Source organism: Stegostoma tigrinum, chromosome 23, assembly GCF_030684315.1.
Source record: "Stegostoma tigrinum isolate sSteTig4 chromosome 23, sSteTig4.hap1, whole genome shotgun sequence".
NCBI classification, from domain to species: domain Eukaryota; kingdom Metazoa; phylum Chordata; class Chondrichthyes; order Orectolobiformes; family Stegostomatidae; genus Stegostoma; species Stegostoma tigrinum.
In genome coordinates, this window is record NC_081376.1 from 19,018,707 (window position 1) to 19,032,317 (window position 13,611).

Sequence of the window (13,611 nt, forward strand, 5' to 3'; positions counted from 1 at the left end):
GCAATGGAATCAAGTCATAGTGTGTTGGATTGTGGGCAAATTAATTTTTTTGTGTCAGTGTTTCAAACAGGCTTTAAACTAAAAATATACTCTGTGAATGGCATTAAAATTACTGAAGACAGTGGGTAAAAATATTAATGTGGTGGAAGGACACCCTAGAATTGATGGCTGGCACAATGGTAAACATAATCAAAAAAATGCTAATTAGCAATCAACTTGGTCAACAGAAATATGAGATATTGGTCAAAACAATTAAATGCAAGTCAGAAGGATTCATAATCAAACTGTACACAATACTCTGGTGAATGTGCACCTCATGTATCTCACTGAATTATGACATGCAAGCCTGAAGGTGCTGTAGTAGAGAGATGCAGGGTTGTAGCTATGGGTTAGGAGTTTGAGATGTGAGACTGGAACACCTTGTGCATTTTGTTTTGGAACGAAGATACGTAAGAGATATACATTTAAGCATTACACGATGGGTATTTGTTTCAACCTGTCGATGCTGGTGTTAATGTTTACTTCAGCTTTTTCTCATGATGCTTCAGTTCACCTTAACGTAATAGTTTGTTTCTCCCTCACGCATTGTACCCCCAACCCTTTAATTCACGTCTGCCATTTGCCTTCATTCCTTGGCCTGAATTTTATAGCCTCCCAAGCGTAAATGGTAAGCAGGGTAGGGAGGGTGGGTGTTTGTTAAAAAAAAAGCATTGGTGCCATTCTTGCAATGTACCCACCCTTGCCCTCTGTGATTTTATCAGCAACAGAGGAGTCTGGCATCAAATGTCTAGCCTGGCAGATGAACCCAGGTGGATTGGTTACCAGGCAAGGGAAGGTGGTACCTCTATTTGGGCATTCCGATCAGCCCCACTCCCACTTCATGCACCCCTAAAGTCATTGTTCTGCTTACATCATTTTTCTTCTGCACTTACCCTAACATGATGCTGGTCCCCTGGCCCTTCTGGGTCTGCCATACACTGAGCTTACCTTTGGCATCTCCTCCTTTGGTTTGGCTGAAGACCCAGCAGTGGCCGTTGATCCCAGGGGCGCTGTTGGAACGTGACAGCTGATAGCCCTTTGATTAGCCAGCAGCTCTCAGATGCAGGTCTACCTCTCGGAATGCCCCTCTTTTCAGTCAATTAAAGGGCCAGTTAATGTTAGATGATTGCAGGGTGAGTTGACCAAATAGAGGAGGGCTTCCCACGATCTTTTTACACTTCCAGTGTGAAATTCAGCCCTACATAATAGGCGAGCTTCACATTCTAGCCACTTTCCACATAAAGGAGTTTTTCTTGATTTCTTTACTGCAGGTACAAATGCATTTGTGCTGCCCACAGGATAGATCCTATATGGCCCCTGATTTTGGTCACTCCAAAATTGGAATAACCTTTTCTACCATTAGCCTATGAACCCTTCTGTAATTGTAAAGAGCTCTATTCTTCACTGCTCTCAGGCAAAGAGTGCCAGTCTCTCCATGCTTTTCTTCTCTGAATATGCTCTCATCTCTTGCTCTCTTTGCAGTGACTCTACATATATTTTATAATATAGAAAATGCATGGCTCTCCAAAGGGGACCTAATCAACACAAATTCCTTCCTACTGTGTTTAGAAAAAATATTTCTCAAAACATTAGTAACGAAACATATTGTGACAGGCTTGGGTCTCAGCTGTGACCTTGTTCAATGAAACACACACAGTATCTGATCTCAATAAAAATGGGAGTACTACCACTGGCCATATATCACCCACCAAACTCAGTGGTGCCGGTACTTAGCTACTTCCCTCCCCTTTAGGTTATCATAAATGGTTTCCCCTGATACTCCCCAAATATTTGAGTATATTCAAAATGAGAATAAAGAGATGTGAGAGGTAGTTGGAGAGAGCTACTTTGGCAAAATTACTTCAGTCATTCAAGTTGGTGGCATCGTGTCTCAGTGGTTAGCAGTGCCACCTTATAGCGCCAGGGGCTGGTGTTTGATTCCTGCTTCGGGCCACTGTATGTGGGAGTTTGCTCATTCTCCCCATGTCTACATGTATTTCCTCTGGTTGTTCTCGCTTCATCCCCCAGTCCAAAGGCGTGCAGGTTATTGGCCATGCTAAATCACCCATAGTGCCTAGGAATGTGCAGGCTAGGTAGATTAGCCATGGGAAATGCAGGATTACAGGAGTAGGAAAGCAGCGGGGGTTGTGGGGGGAGACAGGGGTCTGGGCTGATGCTCTTCAGGGGGTTGGTGTGGACTCGATGGGTTGAATAGCCTGCTTCAGTACAGTATGGATTCTATGATTCTAAATTTAAAGAGGGAAAAAGAAGCTTTGGTTCATTTGTCCAGTGACACAGATGGAAATATACCATGACAAACAGATCAGAAAAGCTCCAGCTTTCAACACTGGCTGTGCTCTGATTATTTTATCTCAGTTAGTAATAACATTTGGTGTCAGTACCCCGGCTAGAGTTGGAAAAATAAATCAGCCGAGATTCTATCTCCTCTTCAAACCAGAGCCTCTGAGTGGAAAATAAAGATGTCCAGGTGCCAGGTTATGATAGAATTAACATTGTCTGCAATGTGCCACGTGTAATCTGACAATGTACACATTTGGGCTACGATCACTGATTTCACTAATGCCATCCAATGCCTTCATGATAAAGTGTAAGAATATTTAAAGAACAAAGATGTAGAAAACAATGTTGCTATGTTTTGAAGTGTTACATTTTTGTGCCCACACTCTACTATCTATTGATGTACAATAGAATCAGGCAAGCTGTATCCCAGACAACAGATCCAATGACTTCTTTTAATCCACTGACTGGGTTCAGTTAAAAATTTATATATTACATACAATTAGGTTTTTAGAATGGTTTCTCTCAAATGTTTCAAAGTAATTTCTAATAATAGACCCTGTTGGCACAATCTGAAAGCTGTTTTGTCCTCTTTAACATGTCCTTGGTGTTGCATTACCCAAGGGGATCAATAATTGCCCTCAATCATGCACTTGATTAATAACAGTTTCATATTGAGATGTCAGTCTCTTTGGAAATGATGGCATTGAACATAAAGCAGAAATTTCAAAAGTTTAAACAGCAAGTGTATCATTTGCTGTTACTTGTACTCAGAAACCACAGTTATACTAAAAAAATTGCCCAGAACTACAAGGAAGGTAATATTTCTATTCTATACACTGCGTTCTGCTGAACTGGATTGCATTGTCTGAAAGAGTTGGCAGTACAAATCTTGTGGTAACTTTCAGAAGGGGTTGGATAAATAATTGAAAAGATAAACAATTGCAGGACAGGAGCCAAAGAGGGCAACTAATTACCCAGGTCTTTCAAAGAGACAAAATATATAAAATGGGCCAAATGGTCTAATTCTGTGCTTTGTGATTCTCTAATGGATTCAGGGTACGAGGAAAAATAGGTACAATTAGATTTGCATAGCAGAATTGGATGCAATGAGCTTCAATGTAATACAAACTGTTTTGAGTGGTAGAAATACTGATTTCTACCCTTTATGCAGGTCTCTGCCTTGAAGACAAATTCTTTATCATAAATGTCCATTTATTTTAATGAGAGTCAAATAGCTGCTACTAAATCTCTGTTAAGAATATTTTTTCAAAGGATTTGACATAACGTAATAACAGGTCTTCAGTGGGAAAACAAAAGTCCCGTTGAGAATAGCGAGGCGTTAATGCTATGTTTTGCCCATCAGCAGAATGTTCTTTGTTGGAAGTGTTTCACAGTGATCACTACCTCAAAGATGGGTCTTACTGGATTTATTTTTTTTCCTCTTACAAAGTCAAATTCATTGTTTTACTTCCTCCAAGACTGTGATGGGTGTCAATTATTGGAGAATAAAATGATTTTACACTTCCCATGTCCAGCATCTCCATCAATCACACTTAATTCAAATAGAAGAAACCTTACTTAAGAGAGGTAAAGCCATCTTTTGCTCCCCCCTCTATCATTAATATGTCTCAATGACACAACATCAGATGGAAAGGACTTGTCTTTGCTTAGTGTCTTTCATGATTTCACAAAATCCCAAAGTGCTGTACAGACAAACAGCACTTCCGAAGTGTACTCACCATTGATTTATGGGAAATGAGACCACCAACTTGCCTATGGCAAGCACAAGCAGCTGGGAAATAAATGACAAAATAATCTGTTTTTTGTGATGTTATTTAAGAGAACTCCCCAGCTCTTCTTCAGAATATTGCCATGGGATTCTTTGCCTCTACTCAAGAAGACAAGCGCATCTGAAAGATTGAACTTCTGATATTGCAGCACTCCATGAGGGCTGCACTGGTGTTTCACCTTCGATTTTGTGCTAAAGTCTATGTTTCTCTCCACTATAAATATTCTCATTTTATATTATTCATCTTTGTAGCTCAAATGAAACTGAGATTTAATAGTTTTGTGAAAAGAAGAGAGTTATAGGATTTGTTCTGCTTTTAAGCAAAGAAGACTGAGTAAGTTTTAATAGCAATGTCTGAAGTAATGAATGATTTAGATATGCAGATAAGGAGAAAATTCCAATGGTGTTAGTTACCAGAGCATACAATATTTAAGGTAAATGTTGGATGAGTTTTTTTAAATGTTGGCATTATGATCTGAAAAGCACCGCTTGAAAAGGTAGTGGAAGCAGATTCAAAATGAATTTTCAAAAGGTAAGTGAATAAATATTTTAAAGGGATAAAAATGGCATAGAACAGGCAGAGGAGGTGGGACTTTCTGGATAGCTGTTTCAAAAGGATTGCAAAGGACAATGGGCCAAATAGCCCCCTTCTGCTGTATCTTTCTGTGATTCTAATGTTAAATTTAGGCAGTTCTTCAGTGTAGAATCATCACTACCACATACTGCTTTCAGCCTTTAAAAGCCAAAAAATAATTTAATCCCATTAGTCCTTAGTAGAATCAAACCGTGCATTTTCATTTGTAGTCAGATCAAGTGCTCAGAAATATTAAAATGTTAGTATTGAGCTGAAGGACTGAAATATTCTTCCAATTTATAAATCACTGATTTGATCACACTTAAAATACTGTATACGGTTCTGGTCATTACAGTGTAAAAAGATGTATTGCAGATATTGAGTGGATGCAGAAGAGGGTAACCAGCCTGATTGAGTGTTGGAGGGATTGGATTAAGAGGAGCAATTATTACGTAAAGTAGGCATGTTCTTACTGGTAAAGAGAAGATTAAGAATTGATATGATTGTTGTCTTTGGAACTGTAAGGAGATTGGCTAATGTACATAATCGAAAACAATTTTACCATGTCCAAACCAAACAATTCACTTGATTGATTCGGGATATATAGATATTTTCTTATAAGGAGAGGTAGAGTAGATTGGGCTTTTACTCACTGGAGGTCAGAAGAAAGAAGAGACTTGATTGAAATGTGTAAGACTCTTAGGGGTTTTGACAGATTAGATGCAGAGAGGTTGTTTCCCCTTGTGAAAGAGTTCAGGACCAGAGGACATAATTTCAAAGTAATGGGTCATCTATTTAAGACAGAGAAGAGTTGGGATTTGTTTTCTCCCTGGAGTAAATGCAACACCCCCCCACTGCCACTACCCTCCCCCCGCCTGCTCCCCCGACCCCCCCCCCGCCCCCCACCCCCCAGTTTTTTGACATAATCTCCGACAGGAGCTGTTCTCATCCCTTTGCAATCTTGCCCCTTCCCCAAACTCTGTCACCCCCTCCAGCCCCTACACCCTACCCAAACTCTGTTACTCACTCCAGGCTCCCACACCCCTCCATAGACTGTCACTTCCTCCAGTCCCTACATCCCTCCCACAGATGACTGTCGACCCTGGGTTGATGTGTATATTCAAGACTGAGATAGATTTTTAATCAGCAAGGGTATGAAGTGTCAAAGGCATGAAAGTGAAGTTGAGGATTATCAGATGGGTCACAGTCTTATTGAATGTAGGGAAAACTCGAAGGGCCAAATGGCCTACCACTACTCCCATATTATAGAATTTCAACAGTGCAGATAGAGGCCATTTGGCCCACTGAATCTATATTGAACCATCTCACCCAGATCTGCATCCCTATCCTATTCCTGTAACCCTGCATTTACCATGGTTAATCAACCTAGCCTGCACATCTTTGGATGTGGGAGGAAACTGGAGCGCCTGGAGAAAACACATCCACACACGAGGAGAACGTGCAAACTCCACAGAGTCTGTCACCCGAGGGTGAACCTGGGCGCTAACCACTATGCCATCTTGAAGGGGTTTAAATTCAAAACTAATCTGTTGGAACAATGTTTCAGTCAATCTCTGGGGCAGTTTTCCTGGAGAAGTGGTGTGAACGGTAATATGAATTTATACAAATGTAAATTAACTGCAGTTCTTTTAGGAAATACTGTGAAATCCAATATGTGAGAAATTTGAGAAACGATATGGCAAGCGTAACATGTTTGGAGAGCAAAAGGGAATATTGGACTTAGAGGTTCCAAAGTTCTCCACGTCAACTCTGGGCCTGTAGTTGAATAATTATAGAGATCGATTGCCATAATTAATCAAAAATTCTATTTTCATTGTACCGTGAAACTATCAGGATAGTGGCTCTGGTTGTTTTCGTCCATGTCATAAGGTTCAACTTTGTAACACTGTATCAAGTAATTTCATAGCTATCGTGCCAGGTATTCAACTTAAATCCGATGCTTTCCTGGAAATTATGTATTTAGTTCACTATTCCAAGTTACTTTCTGACCTTAAAAACAAAAAGTTATTGTCACAGAACTGAAGCAAAAGCTCCACTTGGCTCTATTTTAAAACAAAATCAAATTCCAAATGATTAGAATACATCGTACTCCTTTATCACAACATGGAAACAGGCTGCTTCTGTATCTGAGAAGTTGTTCATGGTGCTGAGCACCATGTAGTCATTAGGATGACATCCCTGTCTGACCTCATGATGGAGGAATGAAGCAGCTAAGGATGATTGAATCTAGATCATCCTTTGGAACTCCTGCAGTGATATTGTGAGGCTTAGGTGATTGACATCTAATAACCACAATCATTTTCCATTGTGCCAGGAATGACTCCAACTGTAGAGAGTTTTCTCTGTCTCTGAAGTTCAACTTTTTTTTGTCTCTTTTTGGACCCAGGCTGTACTGAAATCAGGGCTGAGTAGACCTGGCAGAACTCAAATTGTGAATCAGTGAGCAGGTATTCTTTTACAACTGCTGCTTAATAGCACTGCTGGTGTCACTTCCACAGCTTGGCAAGCACAGACTGATAGGAACATTAATCAGTCGAGGTTGATTTTTTTTGTAGACAAGGGACACTTGGACAATTCAGAAACACTATTAGGAGGAGTAGGTAAGGAAAATGGTCTTGGATCAAATCATTAGAGTACAAAGTGACTAAAGGTACCTCGTCCAGTAGTCCAGTTGGTTAAAAATGTGCTATGTTCCATCCCACAGAAGCAAATTTGATGTAGCACTGCTAATCTTCGGGAAATTATGTTTTTTTTTATTATTTGTTAATGTTTATACAACACATTTGAATACAAAAAGAATAAGTTAAAGTTTTGTGCTTTGTGGCTTTCTAAATGTTAACCACATATCCACAGAGACTTAGCAGATGTATTGAAGCTTGTGAGCAAGATGAACTATTTACACAGCTACAATGTCACAGCCACATGGTGCTATACCCAATACAGCTTACTGACTGAAGGCTGACTCTGTTACATAGCCATATTGACTGTAGCCAAGGTGGGTACCTTTATGTAGTAACATCACAAGTTCTTTGTCATGTAACTATCTTAAAGGTGCAGGCCTGACTGATCTGGAAAAAAGAAGCCATAATACAACATCATGATAACCTGCGAGGCCAAGTAAAACTTGTAGGGAATGCATTTGATGTTACTTTGTCAGTTTGACACTGTATCTGTGGATATATAGCTTATTTGCATTTTCTTTGGCAATATACACCAACAGTGAAGTTACAAAGTAATCGCATCTATTAGAAGGAAGCATTTTACTTGAAAACCAATATTATAGCTATCAGATGAATAAAATGAGTCATCATCATTAGCAATGCCTCACGGACAAGAATCACTGTCTTCCATTCTCAGGATGAGCGTGTTGGTGGCTGTACAGACTGATACAGCTACCATAGTCTCTGTCACATTTGGGGCAGGTGGTAGTTAAGGGAATGGATGGGCGGGGCATTGCTGTGGCAGTGTGCTCCTTTCGCTGTCTTTGCCTGTTTTCCATTTTTTTCCCCGATGGCAACTCTCAAGGCACTCAACGCCTTCCAAGGTGCTCCCGCTCTACTCTGGACGGTCTTAGGCCAGTGAATCCCAGGTGACTGTGGGAATGATGCACTTTACCAGTGAGGCCTTGAGGTATCGTTGGAGCACTTACTCTGGCCACCAGGGGCACACCTGCCATTTCAGAGCTGGGAATACAGCACCTGCTTATGGAGTCTCATGTCGGTCTTGCCTATCGCAGCTGATCAAGGGTGGTTAGTACCTCAGTGCTTGGGATGTTGGCCTGGTTGAGGACGCTGGTGTTGGTGCGTCTTTCTTCCCAGCGCATTGGCAGGATCTTGCTCAGGCAGCGTTGGTGGTACTCCAGAGCCAAACACAATCCACATCTCAGAGCCAAATAGGAATGTCGGAACCATCACTGCTCTGTAAACCACAATCTTGGTGTCGGATCTGATGTTGTTGTTCTTGAACGCCCTTTTCCTCAGGTGGTTGAAGGCTCTGCTAGCGCACTGGAAGTGTAATCATCGACTTCAGAAAGAAGGGAGAAGAACACATCCCCATCTACGTTAACAGAGAGGGGTTTCAAAGTTCCTAGGAATGACGATAACTAATTTCCCATGTAGATGCGACAGTCAAGAAGGTAAAAGAATGCCTCTTCTTCCTCAGGCAGCTCAGAAAATTTGGCATGTCAGTAAGATCCTTCACCAACTTTTACAGATGCACCATAAAAAGCACACTATCCAGGTGCATAACAGTCTGATATGGCAACTGCTCTGCCCAGGACTGTAAGAAACTACAGAAGGTTATGTGCATAGTCCAGAACATCACAGGAGACAACCTTCCATCTATGGACTCCATTCACACTTTGCATTACCACGGAAAGGCTGCCAACATCATCAAAGACCTCTCACTTCCTGGTAATACTCTCCATAAGACCATAAAAGCAGAAATTAGGCCATTCAGGCCATTGAATCTGCTCTGCCATTCAATCATGGCTGATAAGTTTCTCAACCCCATCTCCCACTTTCTCCCCATAACCCTTGATCCCTTTGACAATAAAGAACTTATATATTTCTGAACCTCATCCCACCTCCTTGACCTGTCCGTCTTCCCTGGACTGACCTATCCCCTCCCTACCTCCCCACCTACACCCTCTCCACCTATCTTCTTTACTCCCCATCTTCGGTCCGCCTCCCCCTCTCTCCCTATTTATTCCAGTTCCCTCCCCCCATCCCCCTCTCTGATGAAGGGTCTAGGCCCGAAACGTCAGCTTTTGTGCTCCTGAGATGCTGCTTGGCCTGCTGTGTTCATCCAGCCTCACATTTTATTATCTTGGAATCTCCAGCATCTGCAGTTCCCATTATCTCTGAATACAGGCACTAATGGGTTCAAGAACAGCTTCTTCCTTACTGTTATTAGGCTGATGTATGGACAGTCTTAGTAAATAATGTTGAACTCATTAATGTTGATCTTGCTTCACACATCTCCTGTGCAGTGTAACCTATATACCTCATTCTGTCTAAGCACACTATGTTCTGATTGTCCTTTTTTGTTGTGGTCTGTCTGTACTGCTCGTAAACAGAACTTTTCACTGTATTTAGGTACAAGTGACTATAATAAATCAAATCAAATCAAACCATTGGGCCTCCAGTGCTTTCTTCACACACCACGTTTTTTATGTTATAGATTTGTTTCTGCATCTCTTCCCAAAGTGCCTGGATGTCTGCCTTTTCTCTTCCAAATGCGATTGTTGTTTTACATTCAGAAATGCCATTCTTTTCCGGCTTAATAGTTCCTGGATCTCATGATTGTTTTCATCAAACCAGTCTTGGTGTTTCTTGGTTGAGTGGCCAGCTGAGTTTCTGCAGACATTGATGATGGCAGACTTAAGAGTGGACCAGAGACTGTGGGGACCCCGTGAATCAGTGTCACTGAGAGTGACTAGTTTGTGGAGAGAAGTTGGTTGTATGAGAGGATTTGTCTCCGGTCTTTAAATGCCTCAATGTTGAACTTTTTGCGGCACTGCTTCTGTTGTCTCCACTAATGCAGGCCATGTTTATGTTGGCCTTGGCTCAGATCAAGCGATGGTCTGTCCAGCAATTGTCAGCTCCAGTCATGGCGCATGTGATTTTTAATGTCTTTCCGATCCCTCGCCCTGATGATGATGTAGTCAAGGAGAGAGTTTGGAGCATGGGTGCTGCCACTTTGTCTGTTTTTGTCTCTTTGGCAAACAGTGTGTTAATCATGAGGGGTAGTGTCTGTGGCATTTGGTCAGGACAAGGATGCTGTTGGAGTTTTGCTTCCCAACTCCCTCTTTCCTGATCACATCACCCCAAATGTTTGCATCATTACTGATTCTGGCATTGAAGTCGCTGAAGATGATTAGTTTGTCCACTGTAGGAACTCGTGAGAGAGGTTGGTCAAGATTGGAATAGAATTTCACCTTGTTCTCAGCTGCTGCATCAATTATTGGTGCATATGCATTGAATGCTGTGAATTACTGGTTCCGAGCAGGGGTGAATCTGAGAATCACAAGAGGTTTGCATATTCCACAAGGAGAGACTCTGAACTGGTCCCGCAGTTCGTTTTTGATGGCAAAGCTGATTCCATGGATGTGAAGCTTTTCTTCAGTATTGTCTTTCCAGAAAAAGGTGTAATGATATGCTCTGAGCTGTCTTTCAACTGCCTGGTCAGTTTCACTCAAGGTGACAATATCAATTTCAAACACCTGCGTTCTCGAGCAATGATGGCAGTGCTGTATCCCGGTCTGTCGCTGGCGGAACTATCTGTAAGGATCCTGACGTTCCACATCCCAAACTTCATCTTGAGGGTGTGGAAGGTGCCTGTGCGAGTGTTCTTCTAACATGGGGAAGCTGTTGCACATTGGTTACCACACAGATTCAGCAGCGCAAGGTCTTGGTCCAGTGGCAATGGAAGACCCAAGACAACTGGAGACCAGGCGCTGCTGTTTGGCCTTAGATTACTTGTAGTGGAATGCAGACAAACAGTTGGGTGCTGGGCAGCACCTCATGCTGAGTTAGTGTGAGGTTTGAGGTGAGGAGATTGAGAGGAAAGATTGCTGTCATTGCGTTGGCCATTCTCAATCAGTGAATGGGAAATCACTGAGCTGGGGGGTGAGGGTTTGTAAGATCACAGGGGAGAAGGCTTGTAAAAGGTTGACAGGGCAGGAGGAGGGGGGTGGGGGAGTTTATATTTAAAAGACATAAATTGAGTAGGGGACTGAAGATTGTACACCAACACATCATGAGAGTTGGACTTCTGAATGAACCTCCCAAATTTCAAATTTAATGTTGACCTCATTTTAAGTGCACTTTCTCTGCAACCATAACATTGAATGCTTCACTGTCTTCTAATACCCTTACGCACTTTGTATGGAATGGTCTGTCTTCCAATAAATCAAAATGTTTCAAGGTACAGTCAGCTCTGCTATAACTCATGTTTCTTCAACACAAACTGGCTTTAATGCGATTGAAGAATTGAGACCTCTATTTGCAGGACATGAACTTTCTTTATCTGTGTTGGCTATCACGTGAGTGCAGCCCCATTAGTTGGAACGGCGCAGCTACTGCGTGACTTTCTTACAATGCAAGATCACACAAAAACAGAACTATTGTGTTAAATCAGAACCAACAGTACCCAGGTAATTGTGTAATAATAGATCAAATCAAGAATGGCTTTTGATTCAGATTCAATGTAAGTTGTAGCAGTTGACTCAACTTATGTACATTGTAATTTCTGTGTCAACATGCAAACCAGCAGTTTATTCAAACCACTCCACCTCAGTGTTTATCTTTTACATAAATCAGTGTTAACTATTGTGTTATATCTTATGGTCATGACATCATTACTATCATAGTATGTGACCTTACGTTGGAAAGATCTCAAATTCTGTCTTAATGGGACTCACTTGTAGCATAATTTGCTTAAACGAGGCATGTTCCTTTGTTGTAGCCTGTTAGTTTAATATTAGCCCAGGCGCTTTGATATCTATAAAATATTATGATGGTATATAAATGGTTAGCTGTAATAAACATCATATTGGATTCTTCAATATCATCCATACCCAGTTTCTCATATTATGGGACATTATAAGCATTTCTTCATCAGGTGAAATTCTTTGCTGGAAGCAAAAACACATCACTAATCTTATTTCTCTTTCTTCCTCTTTTTATTGCCTATCTTTAATGTTGGCATTGTCTCATTTTGGTTAAACATCATCTGAAGTATTGCCTTCAGTTTTGGGAACTGTACCTCAGGAAGGACAAGCTAGCCTTGAAGGGACGTAGTGTATTGACCCGAATGCTACTGGGGATAAAAGGGTTAAATTGTGAGGATAGTTAGCAATGACTTCGGCCTCTATTCCCTTCAGTGCAGAAAATTAAAGTGTGATCCACTCGAAATGGTTATAGGATCTGATAGGGTGGATAAAAAGCTATTTCCTCTGGAGGTAGAAACCAAAGCCAAGCTGATAACCTTAATATTATAGCTAGATCATTTTGAGAGATGTCAGGAAGCACATCATTGCAAAAATATCATAAATCTTGTCATCTCTCTGTGATAATATGATAATTATTTGTTAGATAAGGGTAGTGGCAGTTACAGAACCAAGCAATAAGTGGAATTACAGATTAACCGGCAATCTAATTGAATGAAGGAACTGAATAGTTTCCTCCTGTTCCTGTGCTTCAAACACTGTCCAGACTCTGTTGCTATTTATTTATTCTCTGCCCTGCATGTCACCTTGATCTAACCTCCTCAATATCTTACAACTGTCTGTTTCTATTAAACCTGTCCCAACACACAGTAACAATCACACTCCAATTTGGACATATTCTGAGATTCAAACACTTGGCATATGAGATGCAATTTTGGACAAGCAGAAGTTAACCCTGAACGGGTATATGGAGTGGTGCTTACAGTTACAATAGTAGATTTAAAAGGCAAGTGGAGAAGTATTTGAAGGATAAAATAATTGTTGGGATATGGGAAAATTGTAAGGGAATAGGAAGAGCTCAATTACACTTTGAAAGAGCGAGTGCAGATCTGATGTACTAAACAGGCTCCTGCATTATTCTATGGGTTCTGATAATCATACGAGGTTACATAGAAACACAGAAAATACGTGCAGGAGTAAGTCATTTGGCCCTGCGAGGCTACACCATTGTTCAATAAGATCACAGCTGATCATGCAATTTCAGTATCTCACTCTCACATTCTCTCCACACTCCTTGATCCCTTTAGCCACAAGGGACACGTTCAGCTCCTTCCTGAATTTATCGAATGAACTGGCCCCAACAGCCTTCTGTGGTCTCGAATTCTACAGGTTCACAACTCTCTCAGTAAAGAAATTCTTTCTCATCTCAGTCCTGAA